We start from the raw sequence: 24,205 nt of genomic DNA, 5'->3' as shown, positions 1-24,205 counted from the left end.
ACAACAGGTGCTGGAGAGGATATGGAGAAATAGGAACACTTTTACACTGTTGGTGGGATTTTGAACTAGTTCAACCATTGTGGAAGACAGTGTGGTGATTCCTCAACGATCTAGAACTAGAAATACCATTTGACCCAGCCATCTCATTACTGGACATATACCCAAAAGATTATAAATCATGCTGCTATAAAGACACATGCACACGTATGTTTATTGTGGCACTATTCACAATAGCAAAGACTTGGAACCAACCCAAATGTGCATCAATGATAGACTGGATTAAGAAAATGTGGCACATGCCAGGCGTGGTGGCTCACGCCTGCAATCCCAGCACTTTGGGAGGCCGAGGCAGGCAGATCACAAGGTCAGGAGATCGAGCCCACCCTGGATAACACGGTGAAACCCTCTCTCTACTAAAAAAAATACAAAAAATTACCCGGGCGTGGTAGCAGACACCTGTAGTCCCAGCTACTTGAGAGGCTGAGGCAGGAGAATGGCGTGAACCCAGGAGGCAGAGCTTGCACTGAGCCAAGATCGCACCACTGCACTCCAGCCTGGGTGATAGAGCGAGACTCCATCTCAAAAAGAAAAAAAAAAAAGTAAATGTGGCACATATACACCATGGAATACTATGCAGCCATAAAAAAGGAGGAGTTCATGTCTTTTGTAGGGACATGGATGAAGCTGGAAACCATCATTCTCAGCAAACTATCACAAGGACAAAAAATCAAATACTGCATGTTCTCACTCATAGGTGGGGAATTGAACAATGAAAACACTTTGACACAGGAAGGGGAACATCACACACCAGGGCCTGTTGTGGGGTGGGGGGAGGGGGAGGGATAGCATTAGGAGATATATCTAATGTAAATGACGAGTTAATGGGTGCAGCACACCAACATGGCACATGTATACATATGTAACAAACCTGCACGTTGTGCACATGTACCCTAGAACTTAAAGTAAAATAATAATAATAATTAAAAAAGAATCTTCAGCAGCTAAAAAAAAAAAAAAAACAAGAAAGTAGTAATTTCTATAAAAATCAAGATATTAGTACCTTTGGGAGAAGAGTAGTGATTAGAGGAACTTCTAGGGTGCTGTGCATATCCTATTTTTAAAATTTGGGTGATGTTTTGTAAGTGTTCACTTTGTGATAAATCATTCATCTGTACATTTTTGTTGTGTGTACTTTTCTATGCTAAGTTTCACCAAAAAATAGAGGTTTTAAACAAATGAGTGGAGTCAAGTGTTTATATGGTTTATATATGATTATATATTGCATATTTACAGGGTGCTAGGCACTATGCTAAGCACTTGACACATATTAAATAATAATAATCCTAGTGATCCTAAGTAAGGGCCCCTCCCCCACTTACTGAGCCTTAATTTTTTTTTTTTACAGCAAAATAAGGATAATATGAACATACCTCATGAGATAGTTATAGGAATGGAATGAATTACAGTAAAGATCTTAAAACCATGTCTGAAACATAGAAAGTGCTACTTAAGTGTTAGCTATTTCACTGGAGAATAGCATTGAGACTCAGTGAAATTATGTAGCTTGCACAAGACCACACAGCTTATAAGAGGGATGCTACATGTTAAGCCTGTGTCGGACTCGGATAGCACCCTTTCCTCTTCAGCATGGTGCTGCTTCCTGGGAGTGCTCTGTGACTTCTCCCTCTGGGTGCAGGGAACAGATCTGAGCTTTCTGGAAGAGCAGTGGGATATGTTCTCTATGTGGCCTAACACAACTTAATCATGATGGTACCTTCATTTTTCATAATCGGAGGTGGTCCCATTTCTCATCCCAAGCTACCATAGTAAAGGAAGTAAATGCCTTTAGTGTGTAGGCAGCCAGAGGTGACAATTCAGTCCAGCCCCTTGCTCTCTGATTATATCCCCCATGGAAGGAGCTCCAAGGCCACAGCCAGCCATGAAGCCCCTCTGTAGCCCTTTCAACCTCCCATAGGCTCAGAACAGCTATAGGCATCAAGCGTTTACCAGTGGACAGCCTAATGGACCCCAGGGCTGGTTACACAGCAAATGCCAAACAAAGGATTGAGTTTCTGGAAGCCAGGGAAGTAACTAATAGAATAGCAATGGCATGCGAAAACAGGACAAGGTGGTAAACAAGGGGAAAAACGTCTCTCTTTATCTCAGTTTTCTCTTGTTTTTTTTCTCTTTCTTTATGTCAGTTTTGTCATCTCCCACTTAAAGGATATTATGTTCTTGAAGACAGTGATGACCAGGCATCCACAGAAAACTTTTCTTTCTCCCACCTGTCCTGAAGCTAACCCTACTTCTTAATTCAGCCAAGACCCCTAAAATAGGGTATGGTTTTAAGTGACCTTCTATATGTATGAATTCTCATAAAAACTGTGTTGGGGACTTCTGATTTCTACTCTGGCATATAAAAGGCCTGAAAATCATCACTCCTACCTTTACAACAAGAACAGGCTAGATAAATTTTTTTAAAAAATCAATGACTTCTTGGACCCATTAGATAACTGAGGCCACAGGGAAAACTACAATTTCCAAATCTGGAAAGACAGATATATCCAGCGAGACATGATCTGCTTACATGCAACAGAACTGATTGAAGCTATAATCTGGTAGGAATGATTAAACAGAAAGTTTGACAAATTGCTGGAAGCTGAGCATCAAATAGCTTAAGAATGAGAAATTCCTGGGGCCACAGTCATAGGGGAGCCCCCACACTACCTCCAAGAACCCTCTGATGGCTCTGGCAGGAAGAGAGGAAGATTAATTATCGTGAAATAAAACCAGAGCCTTCTCCACAACAAGGACCTGCTCTCAAAGTGAAAAAGAGATGTTACCTGAGCCATATTCCAGCTGGAGGGAAGAAATTCCCCCTACTTCACCCCGCTTTAATATTTCTGTCCCACCTAAGGGGGAAAACATAGTCAACAGGGGTCAGGGCTTCAAGAAAATAGACTGGGAATGTTGGAGCCAGAGTAAAGAGTAAGGAGCTAGAAGGAAAAAAAAAAAAAAAAAAAAAAAAAAGCTATAACACCAGAGAAACACTTGCAAAGTCACAGCCCTGAGATACAAGCATAGTAAAAGACTGAGACTTAACCATAGGATTATAGAATGGTCCCCTTCCTTCACACCTTACCACCACACCAACAGGACTTCAGTATAATAATGGTGGATTACAGCTGAAATCACTGCAAAACACAAACTCACTCCGAGGAGGAACAGTTAGGAAAGCCTAAAGTCAATAGGAGAAAAAAACAAGGACAACAGAGGAATCCGAAGCCTCCGGTATCTTAGCTATAGCAAACATTAAATATAGTCCAACTTCTAGTCAGACTAACATAAATCTTTACTCTAAAGACCTATTTACCTCAGTTCCTATTATCCAATACATCATGTCTATCTTTCAACAAAAAATTACAGGCCATGCCAAAAGGCAAGAAAAAACTCAGCATAAAGGAACAAAGTCATCATCAGATATGACAAACAGATGAAAAGCCCTAGGTATTATGATATTCAAATTGCATAAAACCAAAGACAAAGACAAAACCTTAAAAGCTGCCAAAGGAAGAAAAACAAGCCTTACCTATAGAAGAACAAAGAATTACAATGAGCTTCTCATCAGAAACCACGCAAAAACAAGACAATTAAGTGAAATATCTAAAGTGTTCAAAGAAGAAAGCCACCAACCTAGAATTCTATATCCAATGAAATTATCCTCCAAAAGCAAAGGAGAAATAAGAACTTTCTCAGACAAAAAATGTGAGAGAATTTGTTGCCAATAGGCCTATCCTGCAAGAAATATTAAAAATAGTACTGATGAAAGATGTCAAAGAATATCTAAATAAATGGAGAGATAATCCATGTTCATAGATTGGAAGGCTCAATATTGTTAAGATTTCATTTCTTCCCAATTTGATCTATCAATTCAATGCAATTCCAACCAAAATCCCAGCAAGCTATTTTGTAGATATGAACAAACTTGTCAATTATAAAGTATATATGGTGCTATGAACTGAATTGTGTTCCTTGCCCCCAAATTTATATATTAAAGTCCTAACCTCCATTGTAACTATTTGCACACAGGTCCTTTATGAAATTGATAAGGTTAAAGGAGGTGATAAACTTAAGGCTCTAATCTGATAGGATTCGTGTCCTTATAAGAAGGGACACCAAAGAGCTTGCTCTCCCTGCCATGTGAGGACACAACAAGGTAGAGACCAGCTGCAAGTCAGAAAGCAAGTCCTCACCAGAAGCCGACTATGCTAGTACCCTGATCTCAGACTTCCAGCCTCCAGTACTGTGAGAAAATAAATTTTTGTTGTTTAAACCACCCAGTCTATGCTATTTTATTATGGCAGCCTGAGCAGGCTAATACATGGTGACAGGCAAAAAAACTGGAATAACTAACACAATCCTGATGAAGAACAAAGGTGGAGGATTCACATTCCCTGATTCTAAAACTTAATGTAAAGCTATAATAATCAATACAGCACATGGTGAAAGAACAGACACAAGATCAACGTAACAGAAGAGAGTCCAGGGAATGACTCACAAACATAGTCAACTGATTTTCAATGGAAAAGGGACAGTCTGTTCAACATACGCAGAATATGAACCCAGACATTTTATGTCTTACACAAAAATTAACTCAGAATGAATCACTGGTCTAAATATAAAATGCAAACACAAAACTAAAACTTCTAGAATAAAACAAAGGAGAAAATATTTGTAACGTTGGGTTTAATTATGAGTTTTTAGAAATAACATCAAAAGAACAAAAGAAAAAAATGTTAAGTTTGACTTTATTAAAATTAAATATCTTCTGCTTTATGAAAGACACTGTTAAGAGAAAGAAAACAAACGACAGACTTGGAGAAAATATTTGTAAAACATATCTGATAAATGACTTGTATTCAAAATACACAAACAACTCTTCAAACTCAGTAAGAAAACAAACTACCAATTAAAAATAAAGTGAAACCCAATGACCAAAGCTGGAATAATTTGAGCAAGAAAATAATGTAGTATTGGATTATAACCTAGCACATAAAATAAATATCCACGAATCCATGGTGATATAAATAAATGGAAGATAAGAAGAATTCCAAATAGTTTATGTAAATACTCCACCCTCAAGAAAGCAGAGCATAACCCCTTCATCCTTAAGTGTGGGTTCCACACAGCGACTTCCTTTCAAAGAGTAGTTTGGAAAGAGGAGGAGGGCTTGAAGTAACTCTTTCTATAAAAGAAACCTAACAAACATTATCTCACACAGGCAATCGAGATCAACATCAACAGTGATAAGTCATGTTGGCAGTATGCACCCTTGGTATGATGTGATGAAAATGGTGCTTTACCTCTGAGGTCTTCCTCCTAAAAACCCATTTCCCCAATCTAATCACAAGACAAACATCAGACTAACCCCAGTTGGGGGACAACCTACAAAATACCTGGCCCTTACTCCTCAAAACTGTCAAGGTCATTGAAAACAAGGAAAGTCTGAGAAACTGGCACAGCCAAGAAGAGCCTAAAGAGACGTGATGACTAAATGAAATATGTGATCAGAAATGTGGGAACAGAAAAAGGACTTCAGGTTAAAACTTTTAAAAAAAATCTCAATCAAGTATGGGTTTTGGTTAAAAATAACATATTAGTATTCGTTCATTAATTGTGACAAATGTACCGTATAAAGATATTAATAGAAATGGTGTGGGCTATATGGGAACTCTGTGCTATCGCCACAACTTTTCTGTGTATCTAAATCTAATATAAGCCATGTCTGTTGGACTCTAGCTTCCACAGTTTTCTTTTTCCTTGGGGTACCATGAGTTGAGTTTTCTTATGTAACCGGAAGTGGGGATCAGGATTCAAACAGAGGGGAACAGTAAAGTTTCAGGTCACATTAAAAGGCGGTGCACTGGGCTTTCAAAGTCACACCGAAAAATCCCCAACCCTGACTGAGCGGGTAACGAGGCAGTGCTCTGATTGTGGGGCAGGCGGCCTATCCTGCAGCCCTGACCTGGCTGCATGGGGTTCCCCCACCTCAAAACACACACTTTCCCAGTCATCTATGAGACCTTCGCCTTCCGGGAAGGTCTCTATCCCTGGCCGGGCTGACTCGGCGAACCCAGGGCACCTTGTCCCTACACGGACCTGGGTTCTCCGGCCACCTAGGAGACCCTTCCTGCACCCGGTGGCCGCCTCCGCCTCCCACAAGGTGTGGGCACATCCGCCTTGATCCCCAGCCATGCTGGCTCCTTTTGTCCTCTCAAGCAGCAGAGGCACACACAATGGCTATGCTGAGATCTCTGCACTGGCTGATTGCTCTGTAATTGTGTATTTCCTGGGTAGCTTGTCAGAGCCTTCTGATTTACGGACCTTTTATTATTTTTTTTTCTTTAAACTTAAAAAAGCTCCCTCTTTTGCTAGCTCTCTCTTTGGGATTTATCCACAGCGTCTGTGAATGAAAACGTTTCCTGCTCTCATGCTGATGTACCCACTTCCTCGTGTGCCTCCTGGGGCCTTCCCACACTGAGCCTGAAAGCCAGTCACCAGGGCTCTGTCTGCAGGGCAGGCTGCCCTCTGAGCCAAGTGGGCTGCTCTCCCACATCTCCCAGCCTCTGCCCCAGGGCGGGTGGAAGCAAGACATTTGTTTGAGGCCAGGCTACCTACCACTGGACTTTCTCTGAAAAAACGAGGTGGTTTGCTGGTCCATTTCACCACCTCCCCTCCTGCCGCTGAAGGTGCCCATGCCAGCCACTCCTTTTCCGCCTAGGAGACACCTCCCTACGCTTCAAGGCCAAGCTCTCGTGTCACCTCCTCTGGGCAAGCTCCCCTCCTCTGCACTCCCACATCGTTGGGTTTATTCTAAGGATGGGTATATAACCTGCGTGTCCCCCACAACCACCCAACAAAATCACTCAGCAGCTTTCTCTGGTTTATTTCCCATGTCTCCTGGGTAAGATCAGAGCCTTGAATTTACTCCCAACCTGTTGTGGGGAGGGGAGGGGAGGAGTTTGAGTGAGAATGCCAGAAGCAGGGCATCATGAACCAACGAATTCATTTACAGAGCCTGGGGCAGAACAGTCATCCCTAGACATACCTGAAAGCTATTTGGTCCACTGCCCACAGCAATGTGTTATATATGTGCTCCAGTGGCCACCCCAAGTGAGGAAAGTAGTGATAACCCCCATGTGTGCTGCATTCTGAGTCAGCGCTGCAATTATTCCAGACATTGCCATGGTATGAACTGGAAAGAGGTTTGCCCCTTCTAATGCATACAGCTCCCACCAAATCGTCCTTGTCAAGTGCAGCTCAGGATGGATTTCAGCCCCTTCAGCTAGGTGTCCTTATGCAGTGAACAACCTACATAACCTTACTAGGCTAACTCAACATGAGCTACAAAGTAGAGTTAAGCACTGATGTCTCAGAGATTTGAGCCAACGAGCATTTCCAGTTCTTACTCCCCCATAGTACAGCGCCCTCACTTAGAAATCTGACATAAGCCCATGTGAACTAAGTTAGAACAATCAGAATGAAGCATGGTGACATGATAGACAGTCAGCAGTTCAAATCCCAGTTCTGCCATTTACCACTCGGTTAGCCTTGGCAAGGATTTCAGCCCATTGGACCTTTGTTTTCTTAACTGCTAACTGAAGCCCCTAATGCATTCTTCTGGGGGGTATAGAGAGGATTAAAGGAGGTAATAACCACATATCTAAAGGATCTAGTCCATAACAAGAGCCCAATAAATGGTATCTGTGATTGTTGAGCGGTAGACACCGAAATTATTCCTCACCTCTTCCCTGGGATTGTGTTCTCATACCTCAAACTCTTGCCATAGGGTGAAACCCTCAGACAGTTTGTTGCCTCATACAAAGAGATCCCTAATGGTTTGTTGAGCTGGTCCTCCCAAAGTGTCTAAAACAAACTGAGACTCATGCAAAGCAAATGTTAGCTGTATGAGCATCTATCTCATGTATTGGACTGTGTGTTCCTCAATGGAGGAAAAAGTCTTACTATCTTTGTGTCATTTGGTGCACCTGGTCATTAACAGCTGTTGAATTACAGAATGATCACCAAACCTCTGATGTCAACGGGCTTCTCAGGGGGAGCTGGTCCCTCTGGAATGCTTTGTTTCTTCAGGCTTTGCCTCCAGTCCAAGACAAGTCCCCATGAAAAGGAGGACACTACTTTAAGATCTAGAGGTCATATATGCCTTAATGTAAATAAGTTTATCAGACTTATCAGATTCTTTATAGAGAATGAGTTTTACTTAAGGAAAAATGCTGAGGAGTTTGGGGATTCTTTATGGTTTAAGGATCTAGTAAACATTTTATATATTTATATTTTTGTAGAGTTAAGCTTTGCCAGAGTATCTATGACTATTGGTTCTATTGACAATATTAACCAACACTTGAATGCTCTCCAGCTTTCCATATGCTAATGACATTACTAGTACTTTTATGTATATTGACTTGTTTAATCCTCCTAACATCCTATGAGATAGATCCTATTATTTTATAAATTAATAAACTGAGCCACAGAAAGGTTACATAACTTGCCTAAGATCACACAGCTCATAAATGGTGGAGCTAGTATTTGAACCCAGCAGTTTGGAGCCAAAGGCCTTTCTTATAACATCTTCTTTCTACCATGTCTTACTAGGGGTTCAGCAGTCAAGACTCCTGATACAGATGCCTGATCATTCTTCAAGTCAGGCTGGAAAAACATCTTACAATAAAACCCCATAATTTCAGTGCCTTTTTGAAACCACAAGAAACCAAAGATTAAAATTGGACAGGAGAGAAATTATTGTTACTTTCCAATATTATAATTGTTTATTTAGAAAACCAAAGAGAATCAACTTAAAGAGTACCCAAACAATAAGACTGTGATAACTGCTTACAAAATTAATATACAAAATTCAATAGCTTTTCCAGAAATAAATACCAATCAGAAAATATAATGGAAGAAAAGATCCCATTTAGAATTATAATCCAAAGAAAATATATTTCAAAAAAAACAAGCAATATGTAAGCTCTATATGAAGTGAACTTTAACCATGTAAAGGAAAAGTTTAAATAAACATAAATACAGTCCCTCTTCTTGGAGAGAAAGACTCCTTACAAAAATGTTCATTTCCTGCATTAATCTATAAACTCAACATGGTCAATACCAAAACAACAGGGGAAGGAGTAAAAGGGAGGGTAGAGTCCTCAGGTGGACTGTGTATTAGTCAGTTTTCATACTGCTATAAAGATACTACCCAAGACTGAGTAATTTATAAAGGAAAGAGGTTTAATTGACTCACCACTCAGCATGGCTGGGGAGGCCTCGGGAAACTTACAATAATGGCCGAAGGTGAAAGGGAAGAAAGGCACCTTCTTCTCAAGGTGGCAGGAAGGAGAAGGAACAAAGGAGGAACTACCACACACTTACAAAACCATCAGATCTCGTGAGAACTCACTGACTATCATGAGAACAGAAAGAGGGAACCTGCCCCATGATTCAATTACCTCCACCTGGTCTCTCCTTGGACACATAGGGATTATGGGGATTATAGGGATTATGGGGATTATAGGGATTGTAATTCAAGATAAGATTGTGGGTGGGGACACAGCCAAACCATATCAGACTGTGAGATTCAAATAAAAAAATAAAATGCAAGAAGGGCAACAACATTCCTGGTAGAGTAGCAGCCTGGTAGAGTGGAGGGGAGGGGTGGTATACGGTAAACACACCTGATAGCAATAACTTCAGCATGCTCTGAGAACGACCCTGTATGGCAGACACACCTGAATACAGTTCACAGTTCCCAGCTCCCAGCTAAGGAATCAGGCAGTGGCCAATCCCCAGATGCATTTCCTATCTATGAGAAACATCTGAGCTCCAGCACGCTCCTGTGGAGATGAGTCCCCTTGTTTCGGGCTTTGAGTGAAGGTTGACAGGTGGAGGTTGTTAGGGGGAGGGCACTGAGTGAAAACTTAGTTTATGGTATTTTTGTTATGAAGACATTTAACGTAAACTACATGACTTTTGCAAGTGATTGTGGTTCTCCTGCCCACCCCACTGCCACTGGACTCAATCTCCTGTAGGTATGTCACCAGTAAAATCCCATGTCTAGCTCGCTGACTCTGGGTCTCTTCTTGGGCCTCTTGAATCTGGTCCCATTGGAGTTGACTGGAGTTCAGCACAACATGGGGTATTAGCCCTACCAGATATTAAAATATGCTACAAAGTCATAGTTAACATTGTCTTCTACTGGCATAACAATTAATAGCCAAAGGAATGGAAGTGAATCAAAAAATTAGAAGTAGGCCCAAATATACATAAGAATTTGCTGTACGTAGAGGTAGTTTTTCAATGCATTGTGAAAAAGATTAATTATTCAATATATGGTTTGGGCTAACTAGCTAGGCCATCTTAAAGAAAAAAAAAGAATCCGTTCCTCATTTCTTTATACCAAAATAAATTTCAGATAGATATAATATTTAAATGAAATACCTAAATCATAAGAGTACCAGAAGAAAACACAAGAGAATTTTTTAACATAATTTAATAGCAAGGACTTCTTTAAGCATAACACTAAGCCCAGAAGACATGAAAAAAGTGGATAAACTTTGTTAACATAAAACGTTAAATGTCTTCATAACAAAAATACCATAAACCAAGTAAAAATAAGCAAGCAGTAAGGAAGGAAAAAATATAACAAAGGATTAATATTCATCATAAAAGTAGAGTTTTAAACAAGTCAATTGAAAAAAAGTGAAAATGCCAAATGGAAAAAAATAATGAGAAACATTATTACAGGAAAAAAATGCAACCAACTTTTAATCATGTGAAAAGATGCTCAATTTCACTCACATTAAAGGAAATGCAAAGTAAAAATCACAATCAGATTTCATTTTTTGCCTACTAAATTGGCATAGAACAATAAGTTTGATAATGTACTAGGGAAACAGGCACTCTAATGCACTGCTCTTAGGAGTTCTAAACAGTACAACCTCTTTGGATGACAGCTTGGCAATATCTGTCAAAATTTTAAATTCCAGACCTGGATGAGATTGGAGACTATTATTCTAAGTAAAGTAACTCAGGAACGGAAAATCAAACATTGTATGTTCTCACTGACATGTGGTAGCTAAGCTATGAGGATGCAAAGGCATAAGAATGATACAATGGACTTTGGGGACTTTGGGGGAAGAGTGGGAAGGGGTTGAGTGATAAAAGACTACAAATATGGTGCAGCGTATACTGCTCTGGTGATGGGTGCACCAAAATCTCACAAATCACCACTAAAGAACTTACTTATGTAACCAAATACCACCTGCACCCCAATAATTTATGAAAAAATAAAATAAATAAAACTTAAATTCCATATCTGAAAATTTATCAGATAGTGTATACAAGGATGTTTACTGTCATATTATTTACAGTAGCAAAAGAAAAAAATCGGAATGCATATTAATAGGAATCTATATACATTCTGATACATTAATAAAATGGAATCTAATGTAGCCATTAAAAAAAATCAAGCAGGCCAGGCACCCTGGTTCTCACCTGTAATCTCAGCACTTTGGGAGGCCAAGGCCAGCGAATCACTTGAGGCCAGGAGTTCAAGACCAGCCTGGCCAACATGGTGAAACTGTCTCTACTAAAAATACAAAAATTAGCCAGGCGTGGTGGCACATGCCTGTAGCCCCAGCTACTCGGGAGGCTGAGGCAGAAGAATCCCTTGAACCCAGGAGGCGAAGGCTGCAGTGAGCCAGATTGAGCCGCTGCACTCCAGCCTGGGCAATAGAGCAAGACTGTCTCAAAAAAAAACAAAAAGAAAAAGAAAGCAGAGCTATATATATTAATATGGAACAATCTCCAAAATGTTAAATGCAAAAGGAAAAATGCAGAACAGTGTGTATAATATTCTATAATATCTCTTTTTTTAAGTGGAGTATATAAATACATATTTTTAAATGGAGAAGATCAGCGATTTTCTAGTTAGGTAGCAATCCATTCATAGTTGGCAAAATCAGTTTAGTAAATTGCAACCAACATTCCTTAGTGCCTGTATATTTTATTTGGAGATTTTTATGTGTTTTATTTAAATACTGATTAGATCATTTGATATTAATTTTATTATGTTTTTCTTTATCATATATAGTAAAGGTAAGTATTGTTTGGTGTGACTTTTGTTAGTTATATAATTGCTAGTGGGTTTTTAATGGTTTGAATGTGTCCTCCAAAGTTCCTGTGTCGGAAACTTAATGCCCAATGAAACAGTGTTGAGGGGAGAGAACACTAAGGGTTGATTAGGTCATGGGGGATCTGCCCTCATGAATGGATAAATGTTATTATCACAAGAATGGATTAATTATCTCAAGAGTGGACTTGTTATAAAATCGAGTGTGACCCCCTCTTGTTCCCTTATTCTCACACTCTCTTGTCCTTCCACTGTCCACCTTCTAACATTGGATGGGGGAGCAAGAAGGCCCTCACCAGATGTTGTCCCTCAACCTTAGACTTCTCACCCTCCAGAACTATAAGCCAAATAAGTTTCTTTCTTTATAAATTACTTAGTCTCTGCTATTCTGCTATAGCAACACAAAACAGACTAAGACAAATGGGAAGTGTATTTTTTATTCTGGGATATAGACAAAAAAAGTTTGAAGAACACTGGTATTGACTGTCTTTGGAAAGACAAACAACAAATTGGTAAATGGCCTTTAGGGACTGAAATAAGGGACTGCATCAGAAATGGAAGGAGATTGACTTTGTCCACATATCTTTGTACTATTTGTATTGCCTATTCACTTTTTTTTTTTGAAGAAAAAAGAGAATGAGATAAAAAGCAAAAAGGTTTTTTTTTTAAATTATGCTTTTTATAGTAAGGAGAGTGCTTACTTATATTTCTATTGAGTTCATGCCAGGGAAAATATAGAATTTGGGGGCTCTACTGTTTTTACCCTACCTTTTGACCTACAGTTTTACCCCTGACTCTGGAGACATTTTTCTTCATGTTTATCAATTCATACATTTAATTCATAATTATACAAACATTGATAAACTTCCAGAGAGCAACTCTTTTCAGTTATGCATGCTCTTGAGTTCATTTAAATCCTCAGTTTTACATACTGTCACTATTAAACCATTTCCATTTTTCTTTACATATTTTCTTTTAACAAAATTAATCTTTATCAAAATCATTTTCTATATAACATTTTAAACAAATATTTGATTAAGTTTTGTCCATATCATATAATGACTAGTTATTATTTCTACCATTAGGAAGCTTCCTTTGCCACCATTTTGAACAATTCCAGTCTTCTTTAATCCAGTTTTGTATATCTAAATCGTATCATGTGGATCCTTACCAATAAACCATGTGTGGTTTTAGTTGCTGTCAGTTTTATTTTGTGTTATTTCAATCATGGATGTTTATTATGATTTGGCTAAAGTGTTTTAGAGTTAACCCACGAAAAAATTATAAACATTCTTCCTGAGATATTTCAGGCTTACTCTGTGGTCCAAGAGTGGTCTATCATATTTTGAAGCCAAATTTTGGTGTCCTTCTGAAAACTTGGCAAGATGTATATTACTTCTCCAAGTCACTAAAAAAGCCAAGAACAAAACTCTGATCACGTAGTGGTATCAACAGCTCTCATTTTGATTGGTGGTGTCAAAATGCATTGTTTGACACTTAACAAAGTGCCATAACTGTGGGGTCAAAATAGTAGGATCAAAGCATCGGAGTAGGCACTGTGCTAGGGGATTGGGTTGTAAAGATGAAAATGTCTACTACTTTTCTTCAAAAAAAAAAACAAAGTATTGTCTTACGGATAATCCAAATCCCTAACAAATAATGATACTGTAATGAGTAAGTGCTAATTACAATATTGCTGCAAACATCGTTAGGAATTTTATATGTTTGGGACCCTTAGAAATAAATTTTTCACAGTAAGCAGGTGGAGCTTGAAGCACTAAGGTCTGTCCTGCTGGGAACTTTGCTTTGACCAATGTGACCAGGTGTGCTGGGATGGGGACAGGTAAATACAGAGAGTGGAGATGAAATGAAGAGTATGAAGCCAAGATCCAGCGAGTCTGATGTAGGCAATTAATATTGTTTCCATTCATCTATTTCTTCTCTGGCCATTCTTCTCTCTTTTTCTCCCCTAGGAATGTAGATCTAAAACCTGAGCTCCCAGAGAGTCTAGACCTGGTTTTCCTACTGTCTCCTTTCATGCCTGCTTTCCGTCCTCCCACCCTGCCTCCATCGGGGTTTGAAAACACCACTCCAGAGCACAAGTAACAGAGGCTCTGGGAATATAACTCCTGAGAGGAAAAGGGTCCAACAGAGGAGGCTGATGTTCCTCCCTGCTTCTGGAAATCCAGTGTGTCCATCGTGAAAATGTCATTTAAATTCCACATGGTTCTTCCTTCTTCCAGGGGAACTTCAGCTGGCTTGACTCCTAAACCATTTATTTATAATGAATTTCTGTCCTGGGCAAATACTAACGCTAATAACCACAGCATTAATTCTAGGGTTTATCTAAATGGATAGTTTTTGGGCTTTGGTCAAAATGTGCTTCTGTCTGCAAAGTTACATGAGTTTTCTTCAATGGACAAAACGTTTGACAAGATAGTAATCATTTTAGCAGCCAGTTCCCTGCCCAGAAACAGACTCAAATGCCCACCATTGAGGCCTGCAGACTCACTAGCCCTCTGGCTTGCCCCCTTGGAACTATATTTTTACTGCCTATAACCCACTTCCCAGACAAATCAGAAAGGACAGTGGCCCAGACTAGAGAGGGAGAGTTCCCAGCAAACTCCCTTACCCATTCCTCCTCTTCTGCCTGATTCAGGGCCACACTTCTCAGTAAGGGAGCTACAGAGCCAAAGGGAGCCCACATCTCATGCACTCAGTGGTCACAAACCCAGCATTCCCCTTCACAGGCCACACCTGAAGACAGAAAGCTGAGGAGGCAAACAACACTCTCTGCAAGGAGCAGATTGCAGGCAAGAATTAATGCTTTGGAACATAGTATTATTGGATTGATTTTAAATAGATGATCCGCCTCTCTTTAGTAATAAAAGGCAGGCTCTGAAGGGACCCAAAGGAATCAAAAGAAGAAATGGAAAAGAAATGAGAAATAAGAAAAACTACCCCCCCAAAATTCTTCCTAGGTTATTGCTCTAGAAGGATCTTTAAAATTCTGCTCCAAATTGCTGGGTCTCTGACAGCGCTATTGTGATAAACTGATGAATGTCTATTTAATACCAAAACATAAAACATATGGATGGTTATTTAGAGGACAAATGCATTTTGACAGATAACTAATTTCATTCTCTTGATAGGACATATTTTGTCAGACTCTTCATTTCATTTGAGACACAATCGTTTTTGGTTTCCAGTTCCTTGCCGTGGCGGAAATGCATTTGTCAGGCCCTCTAGACCCAAGACAGGTTTAAAATATTGTCATCACAACTCTGCTTAAAACCAAGCAAAATTGGAAATATTTCCTATTACCCATTCACAAAAGAAACCTTACCAAGTAAATACCTTTTTGTACCCAGTTGGGTAGCAGAATCATTCAAAGTCTCTAGTATAGATTGTACCAAATACCACCCACCCATGACATATTGAATTACATATGAGCAGAAAAGGAAAGGTGGGTAATTCTATCAATGCTTAATGGGCAGAAGGAAAAGGCCCAAGTTTGTATTGGCAAAGCTCTACTCCTCCTTCATGTTTTAGTTCAGCAGTTACCTCCTCCTGGAGCATTTCCTGACTCATCCAGGCAGAGGTAAGCTTACCCTCCACAAGTTCCATTGTTCCCAGCCATGCCTCCACTAGACCCTTTTATCACTCTGCATTTTAATTTTTCTGGTAGAGAACTTGACTTTTTATTTCTTTATCCTCAGTGTCTAGCAGAGCACCTAGTACATAGTAGGTGTTCAAAACGTATTTGTTGAATGGGAAAGTAAATGAATGATTATCTCTATTACAGCATTTATCACCTGAAATTATTAATTTACCTACCATTTTCCTACACCAAATCATGAGTTCCTTGAGTGTGAGAAATAACTTATTCATCATGTGCTTTTTCTAAGCCATGAGCATAGGGTCTGGCATATAGCAGGTACTCAATAAATGTGTTGAAAGTATTGATGGATGGATAGATGGATGACGGATAATTGTTTGAAGCTGCTATGCATCCTAGTATTTCTCAAAGTCATCAGCTATATATATACCAGAAGCATTTCTTTGCTCAGTTTCTAGTCTTTGGATTTTGAAATTTGAACCTCATTTTTCCAAGGATAGGAAGCATCTGTTTTAAAATTGGTTTCCTGAATACTCAGGAACAAATGGGGAGCTCTTAAAAAATCTAGAGAAGATAGCTTGAATATCTGTTGTTAGATCCTATTAGATATCCCCCAAAATGCATTCTCCTATTCTTCCTTAGTAATAGAATCCCCAAAATTTTGGCTCAGCACAAGGTGCCTGGAATAATAATATTTATTTTCTAGCCTCCTTTACAGATAGATATGCTCATATGAGTCAATTCTGGCCAATGGATTTAAGAGGAAGGGTCACATGCAACTCCCTGGAAGTGTCCTTAAAGAAAGGCAGCATGACTTTCTTTTTCCCTTCTTCCCTTCTACTGTTAGAATACAGATGACTAGATCTCAGGCAGCCATCTTGAATCATGAGCTGAAAGCTACATGTTGAGGATGTCCCAACAGCAAGATATCAGCCTAGGTCCTGACCACTTTGTAACTTGTCCAATAAATCCTGGATTCTCAATCTCTACGCTTCTTTCACATGAGAGAAATTTGGGGGTTTCTGTCACTTGTAGTTTAACCAATCCTAGTGAATATAGGGATCTTGGCTGGCCACAATGTAAGAAATATCAAAAATTTCCTATCAAATTGAATTGAATTGAACTGATACTAGGCACACTAAATATTAGATACACTAAATTTAGATAACAGAAACTTCACTGGAAGCACAAGATAAGAGATTTTTGAACCGGACAACATATCTCCAAGAGCAGCTAGCCCCATATCCTACTCTGCTCTGGGCAAGTTCCCACCTGATGCTCATTTCATCCTTAATATGAGGGAAGAAAAACAACTACTATTGCTAATATTAAAACAATCCCTTTTTGTCCATCAGACACAGTCCCAATTTGGAACTGTGGATCAACAAACAATCTCCCTAATAAGAGAAATCCTGCAGACAGGAGAGGTGAGGAGAGTTTTCACTTGAGTTGAAAGTTCTCACTCTCAGCCCATAACTATGAAACATCTTGATTCAAATAGGCAAGAGCTTAATTTCCATCTCCATTTAGAGCACTTTGACTGTGGTCATTTTTCTGATAATGTCTGGGAATTTCATGGCTTTTTAAGCAAGATGAGGTAGAATAGTTGGATTTACTGCGGGTGAAATGCTGGCAGAAGAAACTTCAATTTAGCAACTGTTATCATGGACTACTAATCGAGGACTCCTCGGAAGAGTGAGGCCACTGAAAATGGTTATTACTCAATGCTAATAAAAAAATTATGGATCTAATAAAAGTTAATGGGAAAATATCATGTGCCATAAAAACTGCAGACAAAGCAAAGAATGCTGGGCTGGGGGAGGAAATTCCACGATAATTTTGTATTGTCTGGGAGCCAAAATTGGCCATGTCCATAATACTTCTGAAGTGCAAATGGACACGCAGATCAAATTAAACTGTGGAATACTTAGTAACAGAATCATCTGCTTTTGTAAAAATAGAAAGGAGCAAGTGAGCTATTACCCAGCAAACCTAACTCATTAACTACAAGTAAGACCACAGTCCATTCTTGGCTATTCTTTGTAAATACGAGTAAGCTTCTTTCTTAAGGATTCTATGTGTTTCCCACCTAGATTGAGAGCTTCATTCCTCTAATGGGGCACTGTCTTGTGTTTGAACAGTGTCTATGGTTCTTAGGAATTTAAGCTTCATACAGCATCCACAATCCCTATTGAGAGATGGAAAATCAGAGGAATTGATAAACCTTCTCCCATTCATTTGGCTGCCGTCCTAGCCGGGCCATCATCATCTTCCACTTGGACTTCTTTACAGCCTCCTAACTGATTTCCCAACTTCTACCTGGCTTCATTCTTTTCCCACCCATTCAGATCCATTCCCCACAAAGCAGCCAGGGTGACCTTTTAATTTACAAACACAATTGGATCATTCTTCTGTTTACAATCCTTCAGAGGCTTCTCTTGGCTCCTAGAATAAAAACCAAAATCCTTATCAAGGCTCAAAAGGCTTGGATCCAAAAGATCCATAATTTGGATCTGACCCATTTCTCAGTCTTCTCATGAGCCACCCAGCCCTTGCCCCCACACCCAGCCATCTAGACGGGAGCACACACCATGCTCTGTCACTTCTGGGAGTTTGCACTTGCTGCTTCCACCTCACCCACTTCTGCCAAGATCATTATAACTCATCATTTCATTTCCTCAGGAAGGGCTTGCCCTGCCCCCAGATTAGGTTAGCTTCTGCTGATACATGCTCAGAAGGCAATCTACTTGCCCTGTTGTAAAATTTAGTGTACTATCAATTACCTGCACAATGTCTGTCTTCCCCACTAGACTTTAAGCCTCTTGATGATAGGCTCCATGCCTGTCTTATTCACCACTCTGCCCAGCACCTAGTGCCCTGCATGGTAATTACAGACTCTCAAATCCTTCTTAACCACCTAAATGAATAAACAAATGAATGCATTACCCCAAAACTTAGAAACGCTTTGCTAATGCCACTGATTATAAGATGAATTCACTATTCAGAACCCTGTATAACATAGAGATTAAAACATGTATCCAAGCAGAGATTTAAAACCCAAATCAGGCAGGTGCAGCATGCTTGGAGGGAGTGAACTTCATGGGCAGACACCACGTGCAGCCCCTGCCTGGAGACAAAGAAACAGGGGTGCCTTTTCGGCAGCCTCGAATTGCCTCCCAAAGTCAAAAATGAATCTTGCCAGGAAGCCTCTTTCATAGTTTATTAATAAGAGCTCTTAGGATGTTGGAGTTGTGAAATCATTATGAAACCTTCAGAGTAAAGATTGGTTCAGGCAAGAATTATCAATAGGATGCTAAATCCAGGGGGGAGTTTTGATGCTTGTATGGTCTTAAATTGCTTATTAGTTGCAAAGGATAAAATAGTAACTATATGGTGGGGAAATTAAACAACACCTTGACCAGTTGATCAAAATTAAGAAGGGGCAGATTGACATTGTGTGACTCTAGATGTAATACCCTGAGAGCAGCACAGCATCACTTAGGTAGCATTCTGACCTAGAACACACAGCCCAAATCCACGATGACAAAGCAAAGGATAAACCCAACATGAAAGGCTAGGAGAATATTTCAGATTAAAGGAGACTAAAGAAACAAGACGATAAAATTTAATACATTATCCCAAGTTTGGATCCTGCCTTGGTGGGAAAAAGTGTTCCAAAGGTCATTATAGGGTTAACTGACAAAATTGGAATACAGAAAATGGATTAGATAAAGATATTATATTAATACTAAGCTTACTGAAGTTGATAACGAACCTGTGGTTACACAGGTGGTTCTGTAAGAGAATGAGAAAAAGAATACCCCCTCTTTTAGGACAATTTACACTGAAATATTTCAGGGTAAAGGATCACAATATATACAACTTATTTTCATGCGGTTAAAGAATATATAGTTTGAGCTGGCTGACCAGGCACGGTGGCTCACACCTGTAATCCCAGCACTTTGGGAGGCCAAGGTGGGCAGATCACTTAAGGTCAGGAGTTCGAGACCAGCCTGGCCAACATGGTGAAACACCATCTCTACTAAAAATACAAAAATTAGCCGAGCTTAGTGGCTTGCCCCTGTAATCCCAGCTACTGGGGAGGCTGAGGCATAACAATCATTTGAACCCTGGAGGTTGAGGTTGCAGTGAGCTGAGATCGTGCTACTGTACTCCAGCCTGGGCAACAGAGCAAGACTTCATCTCAAAAAAAAAAAAAATATATATATATATATATATATATCCCACACATACAGAGAGAGACAGAGAAAGAGAAAAAGAGATGACAAATCATAAAGCAAATGGATTAAATGTTAAAAATAGAGGAATCAGGGCACACTTTGTACTGTTCTTATTCTTGTAACTTTTCTGTGAGTTTGAAATTATTTCTAAATTAAAAAATTATAAGAGGCCTTCAGGCCAAAACTAAAACAAACCTTTTCCTGCTCCAAGATAATCTTCTGGCCAACAGGTGAGAAAAACAACAAAGCACTGGCTTGTGTCAAATCTTGTGAGGCACCAGAATCTTTGTCTGCACTGTAACATCCCTGAAAGTAAGGCAAAAATGGAAGTGAACTTGTACTCCCATTTTTGGGGAGCACACACATAGGGATCACATGGGAGCACACTAAGCTCCCACGTGCTGCCGCTTAGAACTCTTGTGGGCCCCAGAAACCACCCCAGAAGGCTTAACATGCAAAGCACCACCGCAGAGCAGCACAACTGCCTAAGAATGTCTGGTTGCTTAGCAACCCAGACTCCTACTTGACTAGATAAAGCAAAAGACTTCCTTCTCTCTGGGTCACAGTATTGATGCACTACACTGAGAATGCCTCTGTTGGTCAAGTTTTAGGTGAGACTCTGGCCAGAGTCAAGTCTAGGTTCTGAACCACAGAAAGCAGCATCCATGGCTCTGAGGGCTTGAGCCAGACACAAAGCCTGGGGATCTAGAAATTCAGCCTAGAAAAATTCAAAGCAAACAGACCTTTTATCAAGTCACTTCAACTCTCTGAGCCTCAGTTCCCTCATGGGTAAAAAGAGACAGCTAGTATAGATCCGTGGTTCTCATATATATCTGAATTTTAGGACTACCTGATGAGCTGGTAGCCAACTGTATTCTGCTACCAATGAGATCAGAATCTGTGGAGGCGGGACCCAGGCATCAGTTATAGTTGTTTTTTTTTAAAGCTCTTCAGATGTTTCAAATGTGCAGGTAGGTTTGAATGTGTCCTTCCAATATTCAGGTGTTGCCAAGGTGATAGTATAAAGAGGTGGGGCCTTTAAGAAGCAATTAGGCCATGAGGGCTCCTCCCTCATGAATGAGATTAGGTATCCTTATAAAGGGGCTTGACAGAGGGGGCTTGTCCCTTCTTGCCCCTATGTTGTGTTGGGACACAGCATTTCTCCCCACCAGAGGACACAGCCCTCCCTCACCAGAAAATCAAGCCTACTGGCATCTTGATCTTGGAGTTCCTAGCCTCCAGAACTGTGAGAAAATAAATTCATATTCTTTATAAATTACCTAGATCATGGTATTCTATTATAGCAGCACAAATGGAGTAGCACAGCCTATTAAGTCTATTATCTTTATTGGTACTGTTACCTAAAAGGGTATCTTGAATCCTGGTCTCTTCTTCCCTCCTTTTCCACCAGGTAGAGCCCTGTGACCCCACACAGCTCTGCCCTACCCCTAGCACTAACCCTGACCCAGGTTAGCTTTGCTGCTCTCGGTCATATTTGCTGCTTGTCCATCCCCTTCTTTCTTGAGGCTCAGGCCTACTTTGTGCCTGTCAAGAACTGCGAAGAGCCTGATATTTTATAATACTTACAAGGTAACAAGTTAGCCTGCCATATTTTCATGATTACTTATAGAAGATATGAGAGTCCAGGGTCAGAGACAGGAGGCAGTTTACTACTTACAGTAATTGCAGCAGCAAGTGTATCATTATTTTTTTGCACCAGTTCCCTAGGCCCCAATGTCTACAAGGCAACATAAAGAAGGCCACACGGCACTTGCACGCACAGTGGGTTGTATTATAAGATAGAAACCCTGAACTTAGGAAACTTAAATCTTTATAAGAGTCAATAGCTATGACTGCTCTTTGCTCCAGAAAGAAATACAATCTCTATTTTCCAGGCTGTTCGCTATACAAACACCCTTGGAAAGATAGTTCAGAGCAAAAGGAAGTTGGTGCTTGTCTCCAGAATGTGCAGAAATGGGAGAGATCTGTGAAGGACTGCCTCTCATCACACCCTATGCTGGAGCCCCTGTCTTGCTCATCAGCTTGCCCTTGCTAATTCAGAGTGTCCTACCTCTGAACCCCAATTCTGCAGGTGGGACCTAACAGCTAACTACCTATGTCCAAGCACCTGAATTGCTCATAATTCCCTAGACTACTTCTCTCCAAACTTTCTTCTCAGGCAAATGGGTGCCCAAGTCTCTGACCCCTGGTGGGAACTCTCCAAGCTAGAACAGAACAAAAGAATGTGTGGAGCTAGCTAGAGGCTGCAGAACAATGAACCAGGGAAGACAGTAAGAGCATCATTCAGGTTAAATGGAGGGTTGCAAGCTAATCACACAGTCCAAATCACTAGTTCTCAAACTTCAGTGTTTCGGTGTTGAAGTTGTTTCACAACTTCAGAGTGTAGCAGAATCACTTGGAGAGAGTGCTAAAACACAGATTGTTGAGCCCTAACCCAAATGCCTCTGATTAAGCAGGTCTGAGCTGGGGCCTCGCAAATATGCACTTCTAATAAGTTCCCAGGTAGTGCTGATGCTGATCTTGTCTAAACTGTCCATCCAAGGTAACTGGGCTGAGAAATAACAGTCAGATTGAGAGCAATGGAAGGCCAAGTGGAGGAGGTAACAGGAAGGTTTAGGAGAACCTGAAGGGATATGATTCAGCTGTGCAACCCAGAGGCCAGACACTTCCTATAAAGCTCCTTCAGCCTTGCCTGTGGGTCAGGGACAGTGCTATTATAGGGTCATTTAGGACAGTGGGATGTTGGGCTTCCATCATGTTGACTACTCGTTATCCCAGATGCTATTCCCCCTGTTAAACATGGCTCCTTCCAGTGTCTGTGGCTGGCTCTGCTCTTAGGGTCTCATCCTACCCCACAGGTAGACCTTGTTGGAGTTTCTGTTCCTCCCAGCCCCCCTGCTCCCAGTCAAGTTAACCCAGCCATGTTAGTTAGCCTATTTCCCTTCCCCACGTTTATAGCTCATACACACCCACCAAATTCATTATTCCCCCATCTCTGCTGTGTACTCAATAGGCTGATACCCTCACAGACTACAATACCTGGGCTACCTTTTGGCCTGTTTTCAGTTCCATCTGGCTAATGGGACACACTGGCAAAGATCAAAGGATGACAGATGAGTTTCAGCTGTTCACTCTCCTCCTTCCTCCTCAGAGCTGTATCTCTTGCAATATTTGCATCCCATACTGTCTCTTCTGCTGAGTGGCCCCTGCTCCATTGAACTAGCTTTAAAACTGGAATATCATTTCTATAAAGCCATTTCCTCCTCTTGTCCCTTCAGTGCTCGGGGTGGTAATGGCTTCCTGCTGTTATTTCAGGGGCATCACTACCCATCACCTGTTCCCCTGGTCCTGTCTACACTGCTGTAAGGAGTTCCTTCAGTGAAGTCTCCTAAACCTCTGATCAAGATTCTGTTTCTACCGAGGACCGTCGAGGGACATACTTGTCTCGCCTGATCACACCCCAAGGTGTACCATAGCTCCTCTCTGCTGGATGGAGGTACCTGAAGTGGGTCCTTCTCAGGAATAGAATTGATAAAGAGCTTCCTATAACTTCTTGAGAGTCCATCTTGAACTCCACCCCACTCCGCAGGGCTCCCTTAGTGATATGAAGACGGCAGCAAAGGTAAAGGAACAGCAGACATGACTAAGATCTTGTCAGCCAAGCATTGGTGGGCTCCTCTCCCCAGAGAGCTTCCCTCAGTGCCAAAGAGCAATAGAGCAGGCTGCCTCCCAAGAGCAAATGTGCTTCTAAGGCCCTGCTAACAGTTTCCCAAAGTCTTGTCAGGAACAGGAGGCTGGTACCAGCAGCACTCCGGAGTCTCTGCTGTTGCCATGGTAGCAGTAAGGTCACTGCTTAGCAACAGACCAGAGCGGCAGGAAGTTGCTAAGGTATTTTCACATGTGTTAAAGCAAATGGATGTTTATCTCAATCTTGAGTGTAAATACACTGTAGGGAAAAAAAGAGAAAACATATACACACAAACCACCTACTGATGTTCAGAGCTGCACGTCTGCTGATACTTGAGGCCTGAAGCATATGGCTTCTCGCTGGAGGAAACAGAGAGACCATAGATGACCCAGTGAAGTACATCCTCTTACCCCCTAAAACAACTGTTCACC

At 40.7% G+C, this 24,205-nt stretch overlaps 1 long non-coding RNA gene across 1 annotated transcript in view; it reads right to left on the bottom strand.

Moving 5' to 3' along the window:
- LOC103891910 (uncharacterized) overlaps positions 1-23,884 on the bottom strand; it is a 75,813-nt gene extending 51,929 nt beyond the window's left edge. The window contains exons 1-2 of the long non-coding RNA XR_008511388.1: positions 23,587-23,884; positions 20,261-20,371 (exon numbers count right to left, since the gene is read on the bottom strand). This is a non-coding gene — a long non-coding RNA (uncharacterized LOC103891910). The remainder of the gene's footprint in view (positions 1-20,260; positions 20,372-23,586) is intronic.
- Between the last annotated feature and the right edge of the window lie 321 nt (positions 23,885-24,205).

Source organism: Pongo abelii, chromosome 9 (genome assembly GCF_028885655.2).
Source record: "Pongo abelii isolate AG06213 chromosome 9, NHGRI_mPonAbe1-v2.0_pri, whole genome shotgun sequence".
NCBI classification, from domain to species: domain Eukaryota; kingdom Metazoa; phylum Chordata; class Mammalia; order Primates; family Hominidae; genus Pongo; species Pongo abelii.
Note: the sequence above shows the minus strand (reverse complement) of the source record. Positions and strands in the feature narration are given on the sequence as shown.